The sequence below is a fragment of the Lissotriton vulgaris genome, chromosome 3_1, assembly GCF_964263255.1.
Source record: "Lissotriton vulgaris chromosome 3_1, aLisVul1.2, whole genome shotgun sequence".
NCBI lineage: Eukaryota > Metazoa > Chordata > Amphibia > Caudata > Salamandridae > Lissotriton > Lissotriton vulgaris.
In genome coordinates this window covers 1,392,410,144-1,392,435,451 of record NC_141689.1, presented here as the reverse complement: position 1 = coordinate 1,392,435,451, position 25,308 = coordinate 1,392,410,144, and the positions used below count along the sequence as shown (strand labels likewise).

General features: G+C 45.4%; 1 pseudogene; it reads right to left on the bottom strand.

The window, feature by feature from the left end:
• LOC147727958 (phosphatidylinositol 4-kinase beta pseudogene) overlaps positions 1-22,915 on the bottom strand; it is a 31,227-nt pseudogene extending 8,312 nt beyond the window's left edge.
• Between the last annotated feature and the right edge of the window lie 2,393 nt (positions 22,916-25,308).

Genomic DNA, 25,308 nt, shown 5'->3' with positions numbered 1-25,308 from the left:
TTGGCCCCATAGGTTGTCTGGAGCATTATTTATAATGGCTCTTTAGAGCGAGGAGACCAACCCCCCAAACCCCTCAGCACGATGGTTACCGGAGCTGGAGATTTCCTAGTGGGACAGACTCTGGCAGGACTTCCCAGGCTATCCCTTTGGTGGGGAGAATGTGGCATAGTTTTGTATAATCGTATACTTGTGTCTGGGAGAGGTATCCCGCCTGGAGGTTGACAAATGACCTGACCGCTCCGTTCTCTTTAATGTCCCTTATCTTTGAGATCCCAGATCCAAATTAAGTCCCATCTGGCAAGGTTCTTTAGTCTTGGTACCTCCTTAAGTAGTGATCTTATCCATAAATGAGTTTCCTTTGTGACACTCCCTTTCCATCGCATATGGATTTGTATCCTATCCCAGGTCACCAGTGGAACCCGGACCGAAGCAGGCAGGGTCTTTCTGTCTTTGCTGTCATAGAATTAGTGCTCCCAGGTGGGTTCCACCATGGTGCATCTGTCCAACCGAACCACTGGGTCTGCAGCCAGAATGTAGAGCCAGTCAATAATAATCTGGAACTGGGAGGCCCAGTACTATGCCTGTAAGTGCAGTAGGGCAACCCCCCATAATACACGTATCAATTGAAGGTTTCAGGGCAATCTGAGGGTCTGTCTCTGCCCAAAACAGTATAGTTGTATCTCTGTTCAACTTTAGAAAGTAGGATTCAGGGATTAGATGGGGTATGTTCTGCATAACATACAGCATTTTGAATATGGCTGCTCTACCAAGAAGTGTCAGAGGTAGCGTATCCGCCCAGGACAACCCTTGATTTGAATATTAGAGATCAAATTCGATCAACATCACTGTTTCCCTATCGAGAAGCGATCATCTAAAAATCTAAATCTCTCTCTGCGCTGGATCCAGTTGATTCATTCTTATGCTGTATATCCAACATCGTTGATTCACTTTGAACAACATTCTTACCCGCTTCTGGGAATTATTCGTCTCAGAATTAAAAACAAATTTCAGGGTCAACAATCTCCAAATGCTCAAAATTCAAGTCCTGATGATGGTCTTGTGAAGTTATCCTAAAAGACCGAAACGTCGACCGTTGAGTCTAATTCTGCTTGTTATTTTGTAACCACTTTTGATTTTCAATTATTGTTTTGGAATCATTGTGTTTTCATTAGTAAGCAGCATAGACTTATTTTGTGATATATTATAGGAATATTTAAAACACACTCCTTTCCATATCGCATTTGACTTTTTCTGTACCCTATGTATTTTTCTTTGTCATAAAGATAATAATAATCTTTTGATACAATAATACCTGGTTCTCGCATTTTTTCACTGGTTCAATATGTTAGTGTGGTAACATTATTGATGTGTTTTTTCAAAAATTGTTTTAGTCACTAATTTGTTAAAGTGTGGACACTTGACTCAGTACAGTTCCTCTCACCTATGTCATAAAATTGTTTTATAAACAAATCCCTTGCTGGCCCATCCTCTAAACAGAGGTAGCGTATGACATCCAGTTATGTTTCTCTGCATCTCCATTAATGGCCTATCCAGGTTAGCCTTCATGAATTGTTCTTGGGTCGTAGTCACAAAGATTTTTAAATATATCATCCTGACATCATCGACCGGTAGGGGAGCCTCAACCGTAAGTCCTAGGTCTCAGTTCCCCAGTTAACACAGATTTGTACCAGTTGATTCTTTATCTATAGCAATCTCCGAAGGCACCAAAAATGTCAAGGAGGGATCCCAGCCTGGTTTCGGGATCTGGAAGATGGAGAAGGACATCGTCGGTGTATAGGGAGATAGTGCCTTTCTCTCATTCCTCTATGGCCCCACTACCACTATTGTCATTTGCAGGCTCAATCTGAAATGTTTTAACACCAGGATGAAGTAAGGCTGGTGGAAGGAGTCATATGCTTTCTCAGCAACAGTAGAGACTATAGCCCGGGGGGTTCTCCAGCTGTAAGGCTGGTGGATGGAGTCATATGCTTTCTCAACAACAGTAGAGACTATAGCCCGGGGGGCTTCCACCCCGAATGGAATCAAGCCTGTTATAAAGTTGCTTCAAACTCAACCAGGTACACATGTGGGGCATGAACGCGTTTTGGTCAAAGTGATTAAGTAATGTGATGATTTTTTTGAGTCTACGGGTCAATATGGCTAATAGTAATCTCGTCTCAACAATAAGGAGCGAGATAGGGCTGTAAAACCCACAATTTGTCTTTGATTTATCCTCTTTATGTATTCCAGCAATTATTGTGTGTCGAGGTTCAGGCGGTTGCCACCCCTATGTGCATGCCTCTAAACATTTGTAGTAAGAGTAGGCCTAGCAGTCTTGCCATTGTTTTGAACAGCTGTACTGGCAGTCCATTGGGTCCCAGTGTCTTGCCACTCAGTGTTGCAGTGAGTGCCTAATTGACCTCCTAAAATGTTTGATGACCCTCTAGCCAGTTCCAGGTCCTCCTGCGACAAGATTGGAGGCACACTTTTAATAGGCATTGCTCCATCTATTTATCATCTGTCTGTGGCCATGCAGTGTGCAAAAAACAGTAGTATTGGGTAAACTCCTGGTCTATTGCTCTATTGTTGGTTAGTGTCTCCCCTGTCAGGGTAACAAGTTCCCCCACTTAGCGTGCCTCTTCCTCCCTGGGACTCAGCCAGGCCAATAGGCACCCAGATTTTTCTCCCATGTCATACAGTTTCCTTAGGGTAGCCACGTAATGACTATGGGGTGCATCTTCCGCTGTGGCACGATACTCCTCTCTAGTAAGTAATTTTTTTTGTTCAGTTAATTAAAACTCACAAATTAAAATATCTTGGGCATTAAAAATACATAAAATTATCCTTATCTCAAATTATAACTTGAATTTTAAAATACAGACTTTCATACTGAGCTTATTAATGTTATATTATAAGTGGAGGTCATATCAGGTCTCAGTTTTATTGTCTATTCAAGCTTCTTAAAGTGTGTAAAAAAAATAGATAAAGTGCTTGAGCTTCAGGGTGTAAACATGGATTTGACAAGGCTGACCCACATGTAGTTTGGGCTGTTAAAGTGTTGATTAAAAGTAGTCCAGCTGCTTGCTATTCTCCAGTCGCCTGTGGCTTGTGCTTGAGTCTTTCATCTACTATGTCAAAATACTTTGTAAGTCGACAGTTTAGCTTTTATCTCTTCTGGGTTAAAGCACAATTTTACCGCCTGCCTGCAGATCTTGATGCCCCTCTGGTTGAAAATTGATCGGGTGAAGCACTTCTTATGTCCATCAGACTTGGGCAGATGCAAATAATGTGCACTAGATCCCCTTTTCCTGTTCCACAAAGACTACAGGACTGTTCTCTAGTCTCCTTTTCCAAGGCGGCAGATGAGGGAGGATTGGTAAAATGCCAAAGCGCAACTTAAAAAGCTGTGAGTCCTCTTGGCTGAAGTTTCCTTATCTTCTGTTATGGATATCGTTTTTGTTACTTTAGTTACAACCTTTTTAAAGCTTTTACGATCTATAGAGGATTCCCAGAGATTGGTCAGTTTGAGTCTTTTTAGTGAGTCGACCAGATTTCTAGCAGGTGATTTCTCACAACATGACAGCTCGGTCCAAGTATGCGCATTTAGAGATCCTAGCTCGGCGCTTCTGATCTTGTGACAGCTTTTTATATAAGTGCCTCTTCTTTCCATTGATTGCTTCTGGTCTGAATTCTAGGCATATTTGGGCGGGTGACACATAGTTTGGTAGCTGAAAGATTGCTCTGTATAAGCTAACAATCATTTTATCCAACACCATCGCATCTTTCCCTTGAATTGGTTCGCTCCCACATGTTAGCAATGGCTGTAATCGTGCTCAAATCACCTGTAGTAGGGGATCTAGGGTTCGGTCTGTTAGGGCTTTCTTCAGGGGCTTCATTGTGAGGTAGCTTAAGGTGCCATTCCGATGCAAGGCCTCCATTTGGGGTTTATACGAGCCTCTTCTGTCAAGTAAAACTCTGAGGTACTTGTAGTTAGTTACCCAGTCTAGGCTGCACCAGTCTAAGTACCACATGATTTTCTTCGTCCTATGGTAATTCACTGTCGTCATTTTTGTTTTCTTTACATTAATGTTTAATGCATTAGGTTGCGAGAAGTTATTAGTGGTATCCAGCAGGTGTTGGAGGCTGATTGGGGTCCGGATTATCAAAACCAAATCATAAGCGTATAGGAGATTGGACAGCAAGATTTTTCCCAAACATGGGGCGTGTGAGGTACGGTTGTCCAATTCCACTGGAAGGTCTGCTAAGAAGATTACCCTCTTTATGTATAGCAGCAATTATTATATGTCGAAGTTCAGGCGGTTGCCGCCCCTGTGGGCATGCCTCATTAAACATTTGCAGTAAGTGTAGGCCTAGCAGTCCTGCCATTGTATTGATCAGCTATCCTGGCAGGCCATTGGGTCCCAATGTTTTGCCACTCTGCATTGCAAAGAGTGCCTCAGTGAGCTCCTCAAATGTCTGATGACCCTCTAGCCTGTTCTAAGTCCTCCTGCAACAAGCTTGGAGGAAAATTTTGCAAGGCAATGCTCCATCTCTTGATCATCTGTCTGCGGCCATGCCATGTACAAAACACAGTAGTATTGGGGAAACTCCTGGGCTATGTCTCTATTGTTGGTTAGCATCTCCCCAGTCAGGGTAACGAGTTCCACCACCCAGTGTGGCTCTTCCTCCCTGGGACTCAGCCAGGCCGATAGGCACCCAGCTTTTTCTCCCATGTTATACAGTTTCCTTTGGGTAGTCATGTAATGACTATGGGCCGCATCTTCCGCTGTGGCACGATACGCCTCTCTAGTGGCAGTTAGCTGCCAGAGGACACTTGCGCCAGGTAGTGTAATAGCATGTTGTTCTAATGCCTGGACGTGGCATTCAATGGTAGCCAGTGTAGTGCTGTGGCCCATTTTTACCATACATGCCAACCATCCTGATTCAGGAAGGAGCCTACCAATTTCAAGGCTAGTATCCCACCTCCCGATACCTCCATGAAAAATCCCGATTCCTCTGCCAGCTTCAGCCGACTTGGACTGGTCTTGTGTGATTCGGAGTATGCGGTGTCAGTAACCTGCTCCTGCAGGCAGTGCACAACATGTTTGTCAAGCTCTCTCTGCCTGCCATAGTGCTTTCTCCGTCCTCCTGACAGGTAAGGCAAAAAACGTATATTTGCATTTCACAAAGCCGATCCTGCAGCAGCACACTTGCAAGCCCATACATGCCAATAGACCCAAATCAGGCCTCAATAGAAGTCAATAGTAGAAATACATCCCCGCCTATTGTTTGAAAATCTCCCACTTCCCTTTTTTAAAAATATTGGCATGTATGTTTCACGTGCCGGCAGTGTTTGGATTTTGTTCCACAGAACCGTCTTGGAGGCCTCCCATATTAGAATTGGGTAGTACACTGAGTTAGGAGTATGTCTCAGAGTCCAATCATAACTGCTTGGCAGTATTTGGGTCCCAGAGTTCCCAGGCATTGAAACTCGCTGACTCTTCTGCACAGTAACCCGCCATCTAGGGTGACTAGCAGCAGCGAGTAATCAGAGATGCCCCATGTGAGGTATTCTGCCTCCCCCACAGCTGAGAGTTCCCCCATAGGTGCAAACAGTTGAGTCTGGAAAATGTTCTTCTAGCTTCAGAAAAGAACGAGTATGCTGTTGCTGCTGGGTGCCAGAATCTCCGCAAGTGAGACAGTCCCAGCGCCCTAGTGAACTGGGACTACTGTGTAGACTTAGGGTCTCCACCCAGTGAGGCCTGTGTCCTGTCTAGGTCATTAACCATAGTGTAGTTGAAGTCCCCTCCCTCAAGCGGCAATGTGTCCCCTGCCTCAGAGGTATTGGGCCTACTTTTTCCATTGTTTCACGCTGCAGGCAAGGAGGGGCGTGCACGTTGACACAGGTGTATCCTTGCATGCCCCTGATCCCCTGTACCCCAAGGATCATCCCACTATGGTCCATCCAGACCCTGGTGGTTTTAAAAGAGGAGTGGTCCTTCATGCAAATATTGCCACTCCCTTGGGTACCCAAGAAAATCCAATGTGGCCAAGAACATACAGTCTGCTTCAGCAGGTGGGTCTTCTGCAAGAAAATTATATCAGGTGGCACTCGCTTGATATACTGGGCCACACCTCCCCATTTGATTTTATTCCTAAGGCCGTTCATGTTCCAGGTGAGGATTTTGAGACAGTCTACCCCTTGTTCAGGTATGGTCTGTGAATGGTTAACACTCCAACCCCAGGATCACTCCCTCGGATCCCACCTATGGCCCCATCTGCCTGACTCGCATCGCTAGCGGCTGCTTACTAACTGAAAAACGTTTTCTGCAATCTCTCCCCAACCCACGTTTCCTGAACATAAGCCAAATAGTTCTTACTCTTCAACCAAGGAATTATCTGTCACCCTCCTGTAGCAGGTGGAATCTGATTACATGGTTTCCCCCACTTTTTTCTCTGGTGTTTTGATGGTTTTTGACTTAGTTTGGCTGGGGTCCTGCTATTCTGGACCCCAGCCTAGCTGATTCCTCTCTAAATTGATTGCATGTACTTTAGGTACATTCCAGATTGGTTACTGGGTTACCCTTGCGTGTCCCTAGTATATGGTACTTTATGTACTAAAGGCATAGGTACCCCAGAGGCCCCCCAGGGGCTGAAGCATGTATTATGCCGCCCCTGGGAAGCCTTCCAAAATGGCACCACAGGTCTGCTACTGCAGCCTGGGTAAGTTGGTGCATGTACCCCTTACTAAGATATAGGTTACCTATATCTACCTTTAATCACTGACACATATAAGCCTATAAGTCACTCCTATGGCAGGCCTTATCAATCCTGAAGGCAGAGTGCTTGGTTTTGTGTGAGAGGGTGCCCATGCATGAGCAGGACCCCTCTGCAGCTTTCGGAATCTATTCTCTGATGCTGCTCTGTGATGCAGCCAGACCATATACTCCTAACTACATTATAACCTCGTGGTAAATGCTAACTTTGGAAGGGCTGCATGGAAACATGTTGTGTTTGGTGTCAAATCCTTTGGAATCCTACCCCCCCCGACAGTCCTGGCGTCGGGGGTAGAATTCCACCCTTCTAGAGGGAGAGACATGTACACACTGGCCTAACTGGTAATAGTTCATAAGAGCCCTGGCATCACAAAATGGGTGCCACAGAGACACAGGTCTGACCTCCTGCTGCTGGAAGAAACTCCGGCAGGGGAGGCCTGGACAATAGGTTTCTTGTCACAGGGAGGTGTAACCACCTCCCAGACAGGCTTTAGTGTATTGGGGCTGGGCGGGTGCATTCAGAGAATGCTTATCAGACAGTGTTGGGGGCACACTTGGTATCCCTGTGCATAGCCCAGTTCAGACTGGTTGCAGGGGCCCTCAGCCCCTGCTCTGGCGTGAAACTGGACAAAGGGAAAGGGGTGTAACCACCCCTCTCCCCAGACCCTCCCATAGGTGGGCCCCCAGAGTATGTCCAACCCCCTATCTTAGTATAAGTATGGGACCCCAGTCCTTAGGACTTCAGATTACACCTGGACGAAACTCTGCAACATATATCCTGGAACTTCAACATTCTACACGACTAGAAGACGGAAGAATCTCCCTTGGGGTCAAGGAGTGACTCCCCTGTTCAAACAGGCACCAAAGAAGCATCTTGCTGGTCTGCATTTCTAAGGATCCCAATGGATTTGTGACTCAAGACATAGACTTTCAGACTCCTCAGAGGCCGACACGAGATCCCAGCAAAGTTGAGACCCGCAGCCCTCACAAGTGACGTGGGACCGGAACTCCTGAACACAGTGCACATTTGCTGGTGCATCGACTTCCCAAGCTTTCCGAAAGTGGTGCATTGGGCTACTTGTAGTCCAAGCCCCGAGCACCATCTGCACCGAAGATTGTGGGTCTACACTCCATGAGAGTTCCGTGGGCCCCCTCCAGCATTTCCGCTCGAGGCTCCTTTGCGATCCCTGGTCTGTCGACTGGTGGGTCCCCACGAAGGTAACTCTTCTGTTTCTTGTGCTTTCCTGGTTTCTCCGGATGTGCCCCGACTCCCCTCCAAAGGGTGAGTCCCTCAGACTATGCTAGTCTGCACAGAAGCCAATCTTTGCTTTCTGCGTGGGTTTCTTTTGCCAAGGCTTGTTGGGTCCAATCCGGATACCGACACTGCAGCACTCGACATCCTTCGTGTGACAACTCGAATCCAGCTCCTGGTTGTCGCCGACGCATCCTGGTCCTCGTGGCTGAAGAGTCAAGCTTCACCTTCTTTACCTAAAATCACCCGACATCGGTGGGCATCTGCTCATCGCCTTCCTGTTCACTGGCTAGTGACCCAGGCTCTGTCCCCTCTGCTTTCAGGTTCTTCTCATCCTTGATCAAGGCTTGGATCCACCTGGACACTTTCGACTTGGTCACCAGCAGCACTTTGCAGCTGATCGCCATTGAAATCGACGACGAAACCCGACACCAAAAGACACCTATACACCTGGCTTGCCTAGGTGAGGTAACTTGAGTACTCCGGTGCTCCTGTGGGTATAGACTCTAGAACTGCCTAGTTCTAAAGGGGTTTGCTCTGAGTCCTCTTCTAAGTATCCTTTATCTTTAAAATTCCAACAGCGACTTTCCCCATAGAAGTTAATGGTGATTCGCTGCTGTGTTTAGATACTGCACGCGTCCCCCGTGGGTCCCCTGTGTCACTACCTTGGGTGGTTCCTGGTGGCCCCAGCGGTTCTAAAGGCTCTAGGCCTTGTATCTATGTCAGTCGTGGTTCTTATACCACTTTCTTAATATATGGTTTTGTACGCCCCCAAGGCTCAACGTATATTGTGCTAATTTACTGTGTGCTAAATAAGTTTACGGAATGTACTTTTGCCTCTAACCTCAAAAAGAGACTAGAGGGATGGGTTTAGAATAAACACATATATGTTACATATATACCTGGTGTGGTTCTCCTTTTTATTTGGTCATTCATGAGATTATAGACTGGTAAAACAAGCTGCTTTACATTCCTTCAAGACGTAGCCTAAAGGCTGCTCTCCACAGCTACCACTAGGATAGCTTTCTATATAGGTTGTCTTTAAACCTACCATCAATAAGGGTCATTTGGACTGCTGTAAGGTGCCCACTAGAACAGTGGACAGCATGTGCCAAGCCAACTTCTCACAACTCCCTTTTCAATGCCCTGGAAATCAGGTAATAAGTAGGCATGGGCGGGGAACTCCACTCTGTTTGCGGAGTTTTCCACTCTCCATGGAGCACACGGAGCGCTTCGCCGAGTTTGTTCCTCGCTCGTGCTCACCAACATTAAGTTGCCGAGCGTGAGCGAGGAAAATCCAATGCTAGACAACCTCCCAGCGAGATTTCTCAACGTGGGCAAATAAGGATGGTCGGGACTGCTCACGTAGAGAAACCATCTATTCGCATTGAGGAAGCTGCTATTTGAGTAGACTATCTTCCAGAGCGGCAGAAAGAAGCAGTGCCCTCTTGCACTGCGCATGGTGTTGTTCATGCTAATTTTCCAGGGTGGGGCAAACACCTGGCGCTAACAGTCAGCATGAACATTGTGACCTAATGCACTCCAGTCAGGTTTTTGGTCACTCCACAGAGTTCTGCATAACAGAACTCCACGAACTCCGCCCAGACCTAGTAATAAGCAACAATGCAACAACAACAAGTTTAACTCTGACTCCAGAGTGTGCATGCCTCTGTGTAGGAGCTCAATCGGTCTCTTAGAAGGAGTACAATGTTCAGAGGGGGTTGGTTCTAGCACCCAATTGTTTGTGTGTGGCTCCTTACCATTTCTTGTGGGCCAACACCCCTTTACCTCTGGAACTGGTGGACTAGTTGTTTCTGGCCTGCAGGTGGCAGTTTCACCCCGCGTGTCCGCTGTCATGGGGTTTAACACTGGGACCAGTCGGAGGAGTAATTCTGTGTCGTTGTCTAGTGAGTCCAGGAAATCTATGAAGTCTCCAGACTACTTCACAACTCAATCTCCTGTCTCTCTCAGTACTATGCAAAAACAACAGTTGATGGACAGAATGCAGAACAATGTCATACATGCACCCCAGTACAGATATCTGGGCCTAAATCCATCGTTTTTTTGCTCACCATGCCATTCCAGTTTGAACCCAGCCATCTGAAAATCAGTCTTGACCCCATGCCCCATGGGAACAGTCCAGCCCAAACTGCCAAGCCATGTCCTACCTGGACTGGAAACAAGCATCCAAGGACCGGTTTCGGGCTTTCAGCCCTCATCAGCCTGGATAGCTTGATTCCAGTGGCATGGAGAGCACAGGACTCACGTCTGAGCATACCCGTCCCACTCGGGGTGACAAATGCAAAAACAATAGTTGATGGACAGAATGCAGAACAATGTCATACATTCACCCCAGTACAGAGATCTGGGCCTAAAACCATTGTTTTTTTGCTCACCATGCCATTCCAGTTTGAACCCAGCCATATGCAAATCAGTCTTGACCCTGTGCCCCATGGGAACAGTCCAGCCCGAACTGCCAAGCCAGGTCCTCCCTGGACTGGAAACAAGCATCCAAGGACCGGTTTCTGGCTATCAGCCGTCTTCAGCCAAGGTATCTTGACTCCAGTGGTGTGGAGAGCATGGGACTCACGTCTGAGCATACCCATCCCACTCGGGGTGACAAATGCAAAAACAACAGTTGATGGACAGAATGCAGAACAATGTCATACATTCACCCCAGTACAGAGATCTGGGCCTAGATCCATCGTTTTTTTGCACTCCACACCACCCCAGTTCAGACATGGCCATATGCAAATCAGCCTTGACCCAGTGCCTCATGGGAACAGTCCAGCCCGAACTGCCAAGCTGTGTCTTTACTGGACCAGAATCAAGCATCCTAGGACCGGTTTCTGGCTATCAAAAAAAAAACAAACGATGGATTTAGGCCCAGATCTCTGTATGACATTGTTCTGCATTCTGTCCATCAACTGTTGTTTTTGCATTTGTCACCCCGAGTGGGATGGGTATGCTCAGACGTGAGTCCCATGCTCTCCACACCACTGGAGTCAAGCTATCCTGGCTGAAGACGGCTGATAGCCAGAAACCGGTCCTAGGATGCTTGATTCCGGTCTTGTAAAGACATGGCTTGGCAGTTCGGGCTTGACTGTTCCCTTGAGGCACAGGGTCAAGGCTGATTTGCATATGGCCATGTCTGAACTGGGGTGGTGTGGAGTGCAAAAAAACGATGGATTTAGGCCCAGATCTCTCTACTGGGGTGAATGTATGACATTGTTCTGCATTCTGTCCATCAACTGTTGTTTTTGCATTTGTCACCCCGAGTGGGATGGGTATGCTCAGACGTGAGTCCCATGCTCTCCACACCACTGGAGTAAAGCTATCCTGGCTGAAGACGGCTGATAGCCAGAAACCGGTCCTAGGATGCTTGATTCCGGTCCAGTAAAGACATGGCTTGACTGTTCCCATGAGGCACAGGGTCAAGATTTGCATTTGGCCATGTCTGAACTGGGGTGGTGTGGAGTGCAAAAAAACAATGGATTTAGGCCCAGATCTCTGTACTGGGGTGAATGTATGACATTGTTCTGCATTCTGTCCAGCTTTGAGTGCTGTTTTTTCCTAAACAAAATTTGCAGAGCGGAAACCCTAAACATTGCACCCATATGGCTAACCTCACTGTATTGAAGTTAGTCGCCGTAGTGACCGTTTGTGGTCCTCCTCCAGGGGATGGCGGAGAAGGTCATGATCGCAGTCCCCTTGTGGGATGGTGGCAAGGTGTCCAAGACATAAATAAGTCTGTCTTACATGTTGCATAAAAGCTGCCCAGGAGGTTATCTATGTACTCTGTTTTCACATATTCCTTAAGAATGAACTTGCATATATATTCAAAGTTGAAGGTCCTTTTTTAAGATAATAATTCCATTCCAGTATAATTGACTTGTACTATGTTGTTGGTCAATATTATCCTTAACAAATCATAGCTCCCTCTTTCTGCCTCTCCTAAACCAAATTTGTTGCAATACAGAGAAGCTCAACATGATTCCCTCTTCATACATTTGCTTTATTGAAAATATTTTCTTCTCAATCCATGTTTTTCAATATAAGAATCTGTTATTATTCTTAATGAGTCGAGTTCCCCATACTGCCTTTTCAGGGAAAACCTTATAAAGTGTTACAATTTTCCTTCAGAGGTCTTCCAGATTCTATAGAGTTGTCTTAGAATAAGCATAGCTTCATTTTTGTTTAATAGTTTATTTTGAGAGATAACTTTTTTCAAGAGGAAAATACTTTAAATTATCCTTTCCTATATTTTCTCGAGTTGGAGTCTCATTTGCAAATTATCAGTGCATGTATACGTCTGTCGAACTCAGTAAACGACACATAGGCACTATCCACTTAGATGTTGGTTAAGAAGAAGAATTAATGTTCTTCTGTTTTCTCAGCATGACGGCATGTCAGGCACGGGTTGGCTAGCTATGTGTTTCAATAATGTCTGCGAAGTATAAGTGCAAAGCAGAGATTGTGGAAGCTATTTGGTTCTTACTCCTGAGGATACCCCATGTAAATTTAATTTTTTACCAGGACCCCAGAGGTAAGAGCTCGCCATTTTTTTAATTTCTTTAAATTCTTTTTTATTAATAATATTATTTTGTTTGTTCTCTTAGCTTCGTTGTTAAAAGATCTGTAATCTGAACCGTGCACGAGGTCAGTTTCTTCGACTGGCACATGGTTTAGTGGCAAACTGGAAAATCGCTACTTTCATCTTGTTATGTAATAGTACGTAGGACTCAGGGTTTAAATTGGGATGAAAGAACAATTACAGATTCTAAGTAACTGATTTTACTAGAGGCAATCCTTCACTGAGTAAAATGTTATTCTATTTAAATCTATTCCTGTTATTTAATATATACAAATGTTATTGGTGATGACTGTTCCTTGTGAATCAGCAGATCAAAGAAGTTACATAATTACTCTAACGGTCGAAATGTGGGGCTCGTGGTCACTTTCTACGTGTTTATTCATTGTCATGACTTCTGTGTTATTTAGATTGCGTCAACAATACATAATAAAAAAAAACTGATTTCTGCATGAGTTTGAAGGTGTATGTGAGGGGGTATCTGATCTGGTTCTGTTACTGCATGCACAAAACTGCATTAAGGTAATAAAAAAAATTGGGCGTGCAACTCTAGTGAGATCCTTAAAGGAGGGGGTGATAAGATGGATATATCTTTAAAACCTGGTCTTGTTCCTTCATAGGCTTTGTGATCTCCTTAAAGGGTTCAAAGTAGAGTTATAATTACCAGCTATTACTAATATGCTTCTGCAGTGCTTTTCACTAATGCTGGTTTTTTTTTAAGATTCGTTAATGGGTCATTCAATGGAACGCTCCAAATGATTCAGTTTGTGATCAGAGGGGAAGGTAAACAGTAATTGGTATATGTAAGCACTTTTAGTGCTTTAGAATGTAATTTCACTTTCACTCAAATAACCAGACACCTTGACGGTTGCCCTTTCCTAATGTGTATTCCATCTATTCATAACATTTTAAACAGTTTCAGGTTCATTGAACATGCAGAATTTCTGCATCAAGTCAGTGATATTTCAGAATGCCATCCATAACTTAGAGTAGGATTGTGGAATACCTCACACCTGTTTATCTGCAGAAGAGACATCCAATGCACCCGCAGGCGGTGTGTTAATTATGGAACTAGCCAACCGTGCCCCCCATTGTAATACAGGATAAGATATACTTGCATACCCATCATCCTAGCAAGAGACCAGCTAATCAACCTGATCAAGAATTGATGGGGCACGCTGTATTTTTGTTTGATAGGCAAGTTCCTCTTACTCCAAAGAGTGTGATTTGAAGAGCTGTACTCCATGATCACATTGTCTGCTGAAAACCCCTTTTTGACCACTTGTCAAACTGTGTTCTTTCACCTTAGAATTAGAAATGGCCGAGGGACTCCACTATAATTGAATAGTTGGGGGGCTATGGGATTGTGATCTAAAGTCAGTGCTCCACTGACCATCTCCTAAGGCAAAACTCATCATCTGAAGTTTAACCTAATGGAATTTATTTACCATCTCTTTTGCACAACAGATATCTGATCAAATTATCAAATAGCAATATCTAACATGCCTGATCCAGTGTCTTGATTTGGTGATTAGGACCCCCTGATCCTTTTTTGCTGTACTCCAGGGCTGGGAACCTTTACCATGAATACCGAGGGATCATTACAGTCCTTCCTCACTCGGAATTGTCTACTTAGTTGTGCTACTTTATATCATAGGAAATACTGGAGCCTACTGTTCTTGTCTGGGATTGCTTGGAATTTGGGAAACTAAATCCATATTTTAGGTGTACTTATGGAAGTAGGCCGTTGAGCATAGATGATAGTTGAGTGCTCGGAGGGAGAGTATTACAGATAATCACATCCATATTTGGTTTGTTGGACATGATTGACTTCTGAGCCGCCGGTTGGCCTTGCGACCATAATTAGATAGAGCCTACAGACAAACTCTCAACCAGTTTACTACTACCAATGCAAGGTTATGTCAGTGCTTTTATTTTTGCTTAAGCAGCCTGGATAATATTTTAACTTTTTATACAAATTGTTTAGCACCCATTTCCCCCACTAGAATGTGCACTCTGACCCATGTGAAACATCCAGGAGTCCAGGTAATGGCTAGTATTGAGGGTCTCTACCGTAATTTCTTAGGGAACTATTCTCAGCTTGAATCTGTTTAGTTTGCACTACTTCTGTACCCAAAATATAATCCTATAGTTCCTTGAAAGTATTAGTACTTGGAATATTTATTAGAAGTGGGGAGCCAGGGGGAATTTTAGATATTGCAATAGTGGGGCTACCCCATTAATGCTTATAGCCCCAATGACCTAAATCAATTTGCCATCAATAATGTTTGCTAGCCTTCCCTTTTTGGTACTAAAATGTAATTTACTTTGTTAGCCATGGGTCATCACAGAACTAGATTTACATACTGGCTTGTTCTTTGGAGCAACGCCTTCTAGATGTGACCTAGCTTTAAAGGGGATAATCTGGGTGCTGAGGAAACGCACTGTGCACTATCGCCACCCCATTCCTAACATTCCTCCAGTCCAGATTTCACGCAATGTGGTATTCTCTTGAGATAACACCTTCTAGAAAAGATTCCACTTCATCTATGATGGTTGACAATTAAAAAAGAGGTGTATCTGACACTAGATATGCTCTTTTGCGCTTGTTCTCCCATGTTTGGAGTGCCGCGTTTTCATTTCTCATCACACATGGAAGAAACATTTTGCACAGTTTCTAGCTAAAAGGTTCCCTGTCAGCCCCAATAGTATTGCAGTAAAACCATGAGCACATCACAAACAGAAAGGGAGAGTCAACAGCAGGATGGGAAGAAGGGTACTGACTCACACATTAGGTAAACAGAGTCCGAGCTCTTCTGACACATACTCCCAAACCTTTCAGGCAACCGCTGATCTAGCTAAATACAACCTACAAGGTGGAAAGGTATGTTGGAATATTCTTCAATTACACAGATTTTTCTGTGTTGAATTAATCTATACCAATATGATAGATTAAGGCCAAAATATAAATATAAATGTTGGTATAGAATAATTCTATATAGAAAATTCTGTGCCATTGAATTTTGCCTTTACATGAGTTCCATGTGAATGCTTGTCCTAAATTCTACTTGATACACATGTTCACATGGACATTAGCGTTGCTCTTGTTTTTGTTAAATTGTTGGAATAATCTTCAAGGTACCTGATCGCGCTAAACTCCCCAGGCGAAGGCCGGGAGCACCTTTGTTTTAAAACTTTTAAAAAATTGTATTTACTTGTGTTATTCTGATATCTGTGTAGTGAAATACTACTTACCATCCTAAACAGCCCGGGCAGCGTTCCTAGCGCCGGCTGCATCGTCACCATTCTCGCCAGTCCGCCGAGGATGCAGGCCACGCCCCCTTTTAAGCCACGCCCCCTTGACACCCTTAAAAGCGCAGGCTTGCAGTGCGCCGCCCCAGATCGCGCTAAACTCCCCAGGCGAAGGCCGGGAGCACCTTTGTTTTAAAACTTTTAAAAAAATTGTATTTACTTGTGTTATTCTGATATCTGTGTAGTGAAATACTACTTACCATCCTAAACAGCCCGGGCAGCGTTCCTAGCGCCGGCTGCATCGTCACCATTCTCGCCAGTCCGCCGAGGACGCAGGCCACGCCCCCTTTTAAGCCACGCCCCCTTGACGCCCTTTAAAAGCGCAGGCTTGCAGTGCGCCGCCCCAGATCGCGCTAAACTCCCCAGGCGAAGGCCGGGAGCACCTTTGTTTTTAAACTTTTAAAAAAATTGTATTTACTAGTGTTATTCTGATATCTGTGTAGTGAAATACTACTTACCATCCTAAACAGCCCGGGCAGCGTTCCTAGCGCCGGCTGCATCGTCACCATTCTCGCCAGTCCGCCTAGGACGCAGGCCACGCCCCCTTTTAAGCCACGCCCCGATTCCGGCTACAACATGTGCTGCTACCGGAAGCGCAGCGGACGAGCGCAGCGGGAGCGCCGTTTGCGCGCCGAAGGCGCACCTAAGGCAAGCCCGTCTGCGCCCGTCCGCGACCAGCCGGGACCAGGGGCCACCCCCCCTGCCTCTCCCGCTCTTCCGGTCAGGACCTATAGCCCCACGGCGATACGGTCCATTGGAAGCAGATTTACTGCCTCATGTACCCGTACCTTCGCAGCCATATCCCTCCCGTCCTGCTGCCCTGATTGCAAACACTTATTCCGAAAAGCCCCAGCAGGCCCCCCGATATTAAAATACTGCATGCTAGCACTAAATTGCCGATCACTACCGAAGCATAGCACCCAAATGTCCATACTGATAGAGGAGCGCGAGCCAGATGTTATTTTCCTAACAGAAACCTGGCTCACCACTCATTCTGACCCTGACATAGTCGCAGCTCTACCAAGTGGATACCACATCGTCAGATCGGACAGACCAGTAGGGAGAGGCGGCGGTCTGGCTATTATACTCAAAAACCAGTACTTTTGCCGCACCACAACGGAAAGCATTCCCGAATGCGAAAGCATAGAATTTTGCATAGAGTTCAATGCCAACACCTCCTTTTCTGGCACCCTGATCTATCGTCCTCCTGACCCTTCAAAACTGTTTCATAGGTCGCTCCCAGAGATCATCGCTAAAAGAGCTATGGCTGTGGCTAACTACACAGTCCTGGGAGACTTGAATCTCCACTTCAACTCCCCCTCAGATAATATTGCCAAAGAGCTAATAGACGACCTGGGAGCTTTGCAGCTGTCCCAGCTGGTCACAGTTCCAACTCACGAGAAGGGCAACCTGCTTGATCCAATTTTTAGCAGCTGCAGCGAGCTGACTGTCGACTCTCCTTTCCCCCTCCCATGGACGGACCACCTCCTGATACCATTTTCCTGGACGACCCACAAGGCCCCTCAGTTACCCCCACGGACAACACTTAGGAGAAACTGGTCAAAACTCCAGTTGGAATCCTGGCTGCTTAGCCTAGATGCCACTCATCCGCCCCCCTGCTCAGACCCTAATGCAGCAAACGGAAACTATGTCAGCTGGATCACGAACTCACTAGACACGATCCTCCCTCTCCAGAGATCCTCGTCCAAAAAGATGCAGAGATCAGCGCCTTGGTTCTCTGACTCCTTAAGAGAACTTAAACGCCGTTGCAGGCAACGAGAGAGAGCCTGGCGCATGGACTTTCTACCGGAAAAAAAGGACGCATATAAAGAGGCAATAAAAAACTTACAGAGATGGAATCAAGACGGCAAAAGCATCCTTCTACTCTAACAAAATCTTAGAGGCCAAATCAAAACCCAGGGAAATTTTCCAAATAATAAAACACTGCTCAAATGTCACCACTGCCCCCCCTCCGACAAAATCCCAAGTTCAATGCAACGAGCTTGCGGACTTTTTTCACAATAAAATCCTGAAAATTTACGCCACCTTTCAAACAGGAGTCACAGGCCCAGAGACAACTGCCCTGCCCCCCCCGGATCACCTCCTTCCCTCGTCCAGCCAACCCTGGAGCACTTCCCTCCCCTGGACCTTGACACCCTCGGTAAAATGGCACGGCAAGTCAAATCGGGTTCCCCACACGATCCAGCCCCACCAGAAGTTCTGATGCAAGCACACGAAGCCACCTTGCCTGTCATCCTGGAACTCCTCAATACATCTATAGCCACAGGTATTGTTCCTACAGCATGGAAACAAGCAATGGTACGGGCGCTGCTAAAAAAAACAAATCTGAACCCTGACGATTACTCAAACTATCGCCCCATCTCTCTCCTCCCTTGGGTCGGCAAGGTGTTGGAAGAATATATAAATGTCCAACTGGTCCAGTATATTGAAAATCATTCTCTACTGGACACATCCCAGACAGGTTTCAGGCCAAAACATGGCACAGAAACCGCCTTAGTAGCAGTTGCCGAGGAAGCTCGAAGGGCTCTGGATCAGGGAGGATCAGTGGCAGTGATCCTCCTCGATCTCAGCGCTGCTTTCGATACGGTCAGCTATGCCACCCTGCTGAACCGTCTCCGGGACATCGGAGTCGCTGGCGATGCCCTAAGGTGGTTCGGCTCCTTCCTTTCCGACAGATCATTTCAGATCTTCGACGGCGACACAATATCATCCAGCAGGCCCCTCAGCTGCGGAGTACCACAGGGCTCCTCTCTGAGCCCTGTGTTGTTCAATGTCTATATGAGACCGCTGGCGTGAATCGTCGATCCGTACGGCATCAAAATTGTGTCGTACGCCGACGACACTCAGCTAGTGGTATCATTGGCTCAAAAGAACATCAGCAACCCTCAGGGAGGCCTGCTGAGTTGCCTGGAGGACATCAAGGAGTGGATGACTAGCTCCTCCCTCAAATTAAATGGAGATAAAACGGAGCTCTTGCTTTTAGGTCCAGCATCGCCAACATCTTTTATCTCCTTGTGGCCCCAAGCCCTGGGCCCTCCTCCCACCCCCAAGGAAAGCGTCAAGAGCCTAGGAGTGTGGCTGGATAGCAAGATGTCCTTTTCCACCCAGGCTACCAAACTATCCGCCACCTGCTTCGGTATCCTCAAAACCCTAAGGAAGGTCCTTCCATTGCTGCCTCCAGAAGCCAAGAAAGTGGCAGTTCAAGGCCTCATCCAGTCCCGCCTTGATTCAAACAATGCTCTATACGTGGGAGCTCCCGAGATGACTCTCCGGAAACTCCAGACAGTACAAAACTGTGCAGCACGCACCCTGTTAAAAATTCCCCGAGCCCAGTCAGCTAGAGCTGCACTGAAAAGTCTTCACTGGCTGCCAGTAAAATACAGAGTGTCATTCAAGGCGCTGTGCATCGCACACCGGGCATTCTGGAAAACAGGCCCCGCTATTAACAGCAAGCTTGTCATCCCCTACCTCCCAAACAGGAATCTCCGCTCCTCTGATGCCCTTCTGGCAGTGGTTCCCCGCGCAAAGAGAGCTAGATCCGGGGGCAGGTCGTTCTCAGTGAATGCCGCAAAACTTTGGAACGCCCTCCCCCTCTCACTCCGATCCAACCAGGACCTGCTGTCATTCCGTAAAAAGCTGAAAACCCTACTATTCACCCAAGCCTCAGAGCTCTAATGTGTCACGTCACCTGTCCCGCGATCCTTACACCCAGCGCTTGGACGCCCTCGGGCAGCAATCGCGCTTAATAAATCGATTTCCAATTCCATAGCCGCAGAGACACAGGATTCAGCCCAGCTCTTCTGACCTATATTTGGATGTGGAAATGTCTGGGCTTTGCCCGTGTGAAGCTGCAGCATATCGACGCTGCACTCAGCCTTGGTCTTGTTTCTCCTGCAAGTTCTACCCCTAATAGGATTCTGGGGCATGAGACAGTGACTGGATCCTGACTACTCCAATCCATGACTTGTTGGCCTTCAGAAGACTTCCATGATGGAACTCGACCCCAAGCCTGGCTACACCAGTTGATAGAACTGTACTAGATGAGCAGGCCAGGGGAGGCAGATAGTGCTGGGCAGCAGCAGCATAGCTGAGTCCCAGAAAAGAGGAGAGGGCTTCAAGTTAGGACTCTCATGGTGGAAGAGAAAGATTGAGACCTATTGGGTTATCCCATAGATTCACAACCATAGAGCCTAGTTTGCTTCTGGATGAACTGGACTCAGTGCTTCACTGGTGGCCTAACATCACCCTCACAGGCTAGGCTCCTATCTTTTCTGGAGAGACACTACATAGTATTGATATGGTAGCATTACAGTGCCTATGAAGGAAGGGCTTCTCTTCCTCCAGGGAGGACTCTACCAAGTTTTCAGATTGCTTAAAAGTGCCTCCGGAGGATGGGTTACTGTTCCTCCTGGGTCCAATCCCCTATGGTTACTGCTGGCTTAACAGTGCCTCTTAGGTTTTTGGGCCTCTATTGCTTCTAAATGTTTTTCATGTCTCATTTTACTTGTCACTTAGGGCCAAATTTATGCAACGTGGTGCAAGAGCAAAACAAACCTTAAATCATATTTTTAAAGCCACGCAAAGCCACTTTTTGTTGCGGCTTTGAGTGACTCCAAAAATATGGAGTAACACAACGCAGCACAAATCGCTGCATTGCGTTACTCTACCTTGGGTAGACGTTCCATGGGCGTTGCATGGGTGTTCCTACACAACTCCCAATGTTTGTGATGCATTTCCACATTTACAAGACCTTGTAAACCTGGGAATGCGCCCAAAAGACACACCCCCCCTAGGAGAGACGTAACATGGAGAAATAACTTCATTTCCCCTTGTTTCTTCCTCTTTGTATGTATGCTGCATTCTGAAAACACCTCTCTGGGTTGTTTTTGTGCATGAAGGTGCCCCTTCCCGAACAAAAACAATCCTGCCTACAACACAAGCACCCTTGCACCATTGTGGAAGGGTTCCTCTGCATTGGCGCTAGGCTGCCAAAACGGCGCATTTCTGCCCTTTCTCTGTGACGCAGGACTGCACAGCTAGGTGACTGGCTGCGCTGCCTCATGCCACAAAACTCATAAATATGACCCTTAGTAATTGCAGTAGTTGAGTTCTAATTGCACTTGGGGACGCCCACCATAAACCTCACCTGGGAGAAGTGTTTTCCCTATCCAGACATGCAAGTGCTGAAACACGCTCTCATACACAACAATGATAATCTAAAGCCACCTTTGAATTCAGAATAACAACAAAGATTTTGATACGCCTAGAATCTGACATGGTTAACCTCAAGTTTATAAACGGTACTTACACCTCACACTTACTTAACATTTCACTTCATGGTTAAAACGCTGCTACACATCATAGAGCTAATTCTGGACAACACTCTGCGAATCTCACTCACAGCACCAAAACTCAAAACTCATAGATAATGCTACCAATGACGTGTTCTTCAACCATGCAACGGAAGATTTGCTAACTAACTTCTCGTGTACTTGGAGAGCAAAGTTTGGTGCCTCGAAAAAAGGTAGGAAAACCTCATAAAACGCCACAATAGAAGGCTTTACTATTATGACCCTCACTTATAGTCCAGAATTGTAACAGGATTTAGCAACCTAATCAGGAAATAAAAGTACAACGGACAACGGCAGCTCCTGGCCTTTTTCTTCTAGACAGAAGCTTGTTAATTAGAGAAAACTATGCAGGGATTTGTCTGGAAACCCCGATTCCCACTGTAATTCCCCATTTCTCATGGGCAAATATGGAGGGGCCCAGAATTCCCACATCCCCGGGGCACCAATATCCTTGGTAATAGTGATGCTGGAGTCCTGCCCCATTCGGATTCAGGCCCTGTATGAGGTAGGCCAGAGTGGCATTTACTCTCGTCACCATCCCAACAATCCTTTATTTCCACCCCCAACCACTTTTCAGGCATCACCTCGCTGCTCCGTGAACACCGCCCAGGATAGGTATTACCTGCATTTGTGGCCTTTCAACGCCCTCTACAAAGAGATAATCAAATTGCAAATTCTGTGCAAAGGCTTCTGTGTCTGCCTTGTAGTGATCTTCGGCAAACCTGCTGATACCAGACTCATTATTGGTCTGTTAATATCACATCATAACATTCGTTCCATGGGGTCATTGTCACCAACATGCCAATCTATCTGCTTTTGGTGGGTGGGGTGAATGCAACGTCCTGTTTGCAGCCACACTAACTGTATGAATATAAGTAGAGCTCTAGGGAGGGCATGGTAAAACATTTAAAGGCAACATTTAATGTAGCACATTTTGTTAATGTAAGTGAATTTGGTCGACACCTGGTAGCATAAATTGCCTAAAGGATAAGGTCATAACATCAAACTAAAAATCAAATTAGTAAGCAGTATTTGAGCCATCGAGTGAACGAGCGAAATATTATATTTCTGTATCAGAACATAACACAAAATAGTACAACACAACAGTCTACATGGGCTAAATAAGAAATCAGCAGCGGGGAGCTTCGTTCTCAAACTATTAGACTATATTACCTACATGATCAAAGTCCTGTGTGACAACCTGAGACATTGGATTTTAGGGCATGTATACGTGTTACCTAGCGACTTTTTTATGTTTTATCTTGTCTGAACTAATATAACACGGCAGTATAGGCTGACGCTATAATATGTTAAATTATGTTGATTGTACTCTAAAATTCACGTGCATATGCAGCTTGCAATATTTTATTAATGCCGTTTATTGACGTTACTACAGTTAAAATAGTTTCACAGATTTTCACAAACCACTGATTGATTGAAAGTAGTATATCTCTAATCCCAAAGTCTGCATCTTTTGAGTAATTGTATTCCTGGTTAGACTGCGAGATCCTCTTACCTGTTTCCTCAGAAGTGGAGCTCCCTGGCTTGCTGACTCTTCATCAGCTCGGACTGCACAGCAAGTCCCACAGGAGGCACCTTTGGGGACCGCCATCTTCCTGTCGGAAATCCTTGATGTTCTGCTCACTGAAAGTTATACTTGGTCTTGGTTGCTATGGGCCGGGTTCTAAGCTGTATTATCATGTAGGCGCTGACATCACAATGCCTAGGATTACTGTGTGTTCTGATGCAGGTGACATCTCTTGCACTGGTTGATGGTCGAAATGCGGCTGAATGTCGAACAGCATAATAGTCTTAATTTGAGTGCAACATTTCCCTGCGTCTTCCTATAGGATACTTAGGATCTTGTTATAAGGGGCCTGTAAATTACGATATGTAGGGAAACTCCTGTTATCGCACTTATCGATTATGAGTTTGGCTTATTTTACCACATTGGGTAAGTGCCGGATACAATAATAACTCCATCCCAAGACAAAATTCGGTACATCAAACCAGCTGGTATTGATCGGAGGAAAATGCCTGCTTAATACCAGGACATGCTAATTTTCGTGCAGTAAACTCCAAAATCTGCATGTTATTCTCTTTTTAGAGGGAAACCTCATAATAAGTGCTATTTATCACACAAGATAAACATACCCAATGGCATATGAGTTTTGCATTTGTGATTACTCCAGCTTTATACCAGGTACGCTAAAAATTCTATCTCCCATTAATTTTTGGCCGGTCAAACTTTTGAAATTTAAAGGGAGAACAACGTCCGGTCATTATCGCTGATTTTGCTGACCTAAGTCCGAAATCTGCATGCTATGGCCCATTTCATTGCCAAAACACGCATCCAATAAATTCCGGACACCTCTCTATCAGATTTTTTAGATGCTATAAGTAGGGTCATAGAGCGTTCAGGTCACCCGACTCAGATTACCATACTCACCTGGGCCCATAAACAACATGTGATGAGATTTTAATCAGGTAATCTGTGAATTTACTCTAATCAGTGATTTATAAATTTCATTTAGGACCTATACCATTGATTTACCAATCCTTGTCATCGGTAACTAAAGTCCTAAGGGATCAAAGGAGTTAGAATAATAGGTAGAATAATAACAATTGCACTTATAGAATAACCACAACTCGGGAAAGGTTTAAAACTCTTTGTCTAAAATGTTTTAAATTGTCATAATCCAAGCATTGAATAATAGAAAATTATCAATTAGGAAAATAATGATTAGAATGAAATAATGCAGAGTTCTTATAAAGCAGTCTTTACGCATTTGACAAGAGGGTGGGAAAAGAGAAGGAATCAGAACAATAATATATGACAATATGCAACATTTCATCATTTAACATTAGGGTGGGAAGAGAGAAGGAAACAGAACAATGACAGTACACACATTTTATATTTACCTAGAATGGTGTGAAGGACTAACCCTGGCCACGGGTCAGTTTAGAGGACAGAACCCCGAAAGTGCAGGCACCATAAAGGCAGGCAGGTGCAGATCGGAATCAGGACAGGTAAAGCCAAATTGGATCAGGACAGGAATACCACAGGCTAAGACCGGCACCCGCAGTTAAAGTTGAAACGCCTGTTACTCCCTTTCTGCAGCTAACAGCCAGAACCAGCAAGAGTTATCAATTTTTCCAACAAAGTGCTTCGCCAGCACTTCAGCTCTCACACCCCAATCTGGGTTTCGAACCTTCTGACAGAGGGCTCCGCCAGCACCTCTGCTCCCGATCACCTATTGAGTGCGTTGGGTCAGTGACAGGTCAGCTATTCGGACAAGTCGGACAAACTAACTAGCTAAGCCTATTCTAGTTATACTATTTTCCAATCGGTGTACCACCCCCCAATGTTGCAAGTGTAAGGATCCCCAATTTCGATTGGACAAAAGAATGAGGAGAGGTCATCACACCATACCAAAATGAGACTTTTTGAATGAATATTATTGTTTGCGTTCCCACCCATCATTTTATTTTCCCACGTATGTTTTATTCCACCCGGCAGTGAATGTATCAACAATGATTACAATGTGGTCCATATTTTAATTCAGCTTCTTTCACAGGGTTCAGGAGTTGACGTTCCCAAGAACATCTTCTAGCAAGTCAGGAGTTGGCCGGGTTTCAATGCCAGTGCTTCAGGGTTGTGTTTCTTCTGCGCAGAAGCAGATTCTTTCAATATGGAGTTCAGCGATAGGCGTCAGGCCCAAAATGATTTACATGTAAAAATAGAAAAGAAACAGTTTGAGAACACGGAATAAATGAATGGACTGTATACCACTTATCTCTATTCTATTCCCATTACTTTATTTTAACTATTGCATTAGGAATTAGGCAGAACAAACAGCTTAGCAAAAGCAGCAGTGCAAGCTTCCTGCATGCGGTAACACAGAGCAGCCATCTTAGTTTTAATGTGCAGAAGCGAAAGTTTCCCTCCAAGCCGAGAAAGACGTCATGTCACATGAGCATGACAGACGCATGGGCAGTAGGAAA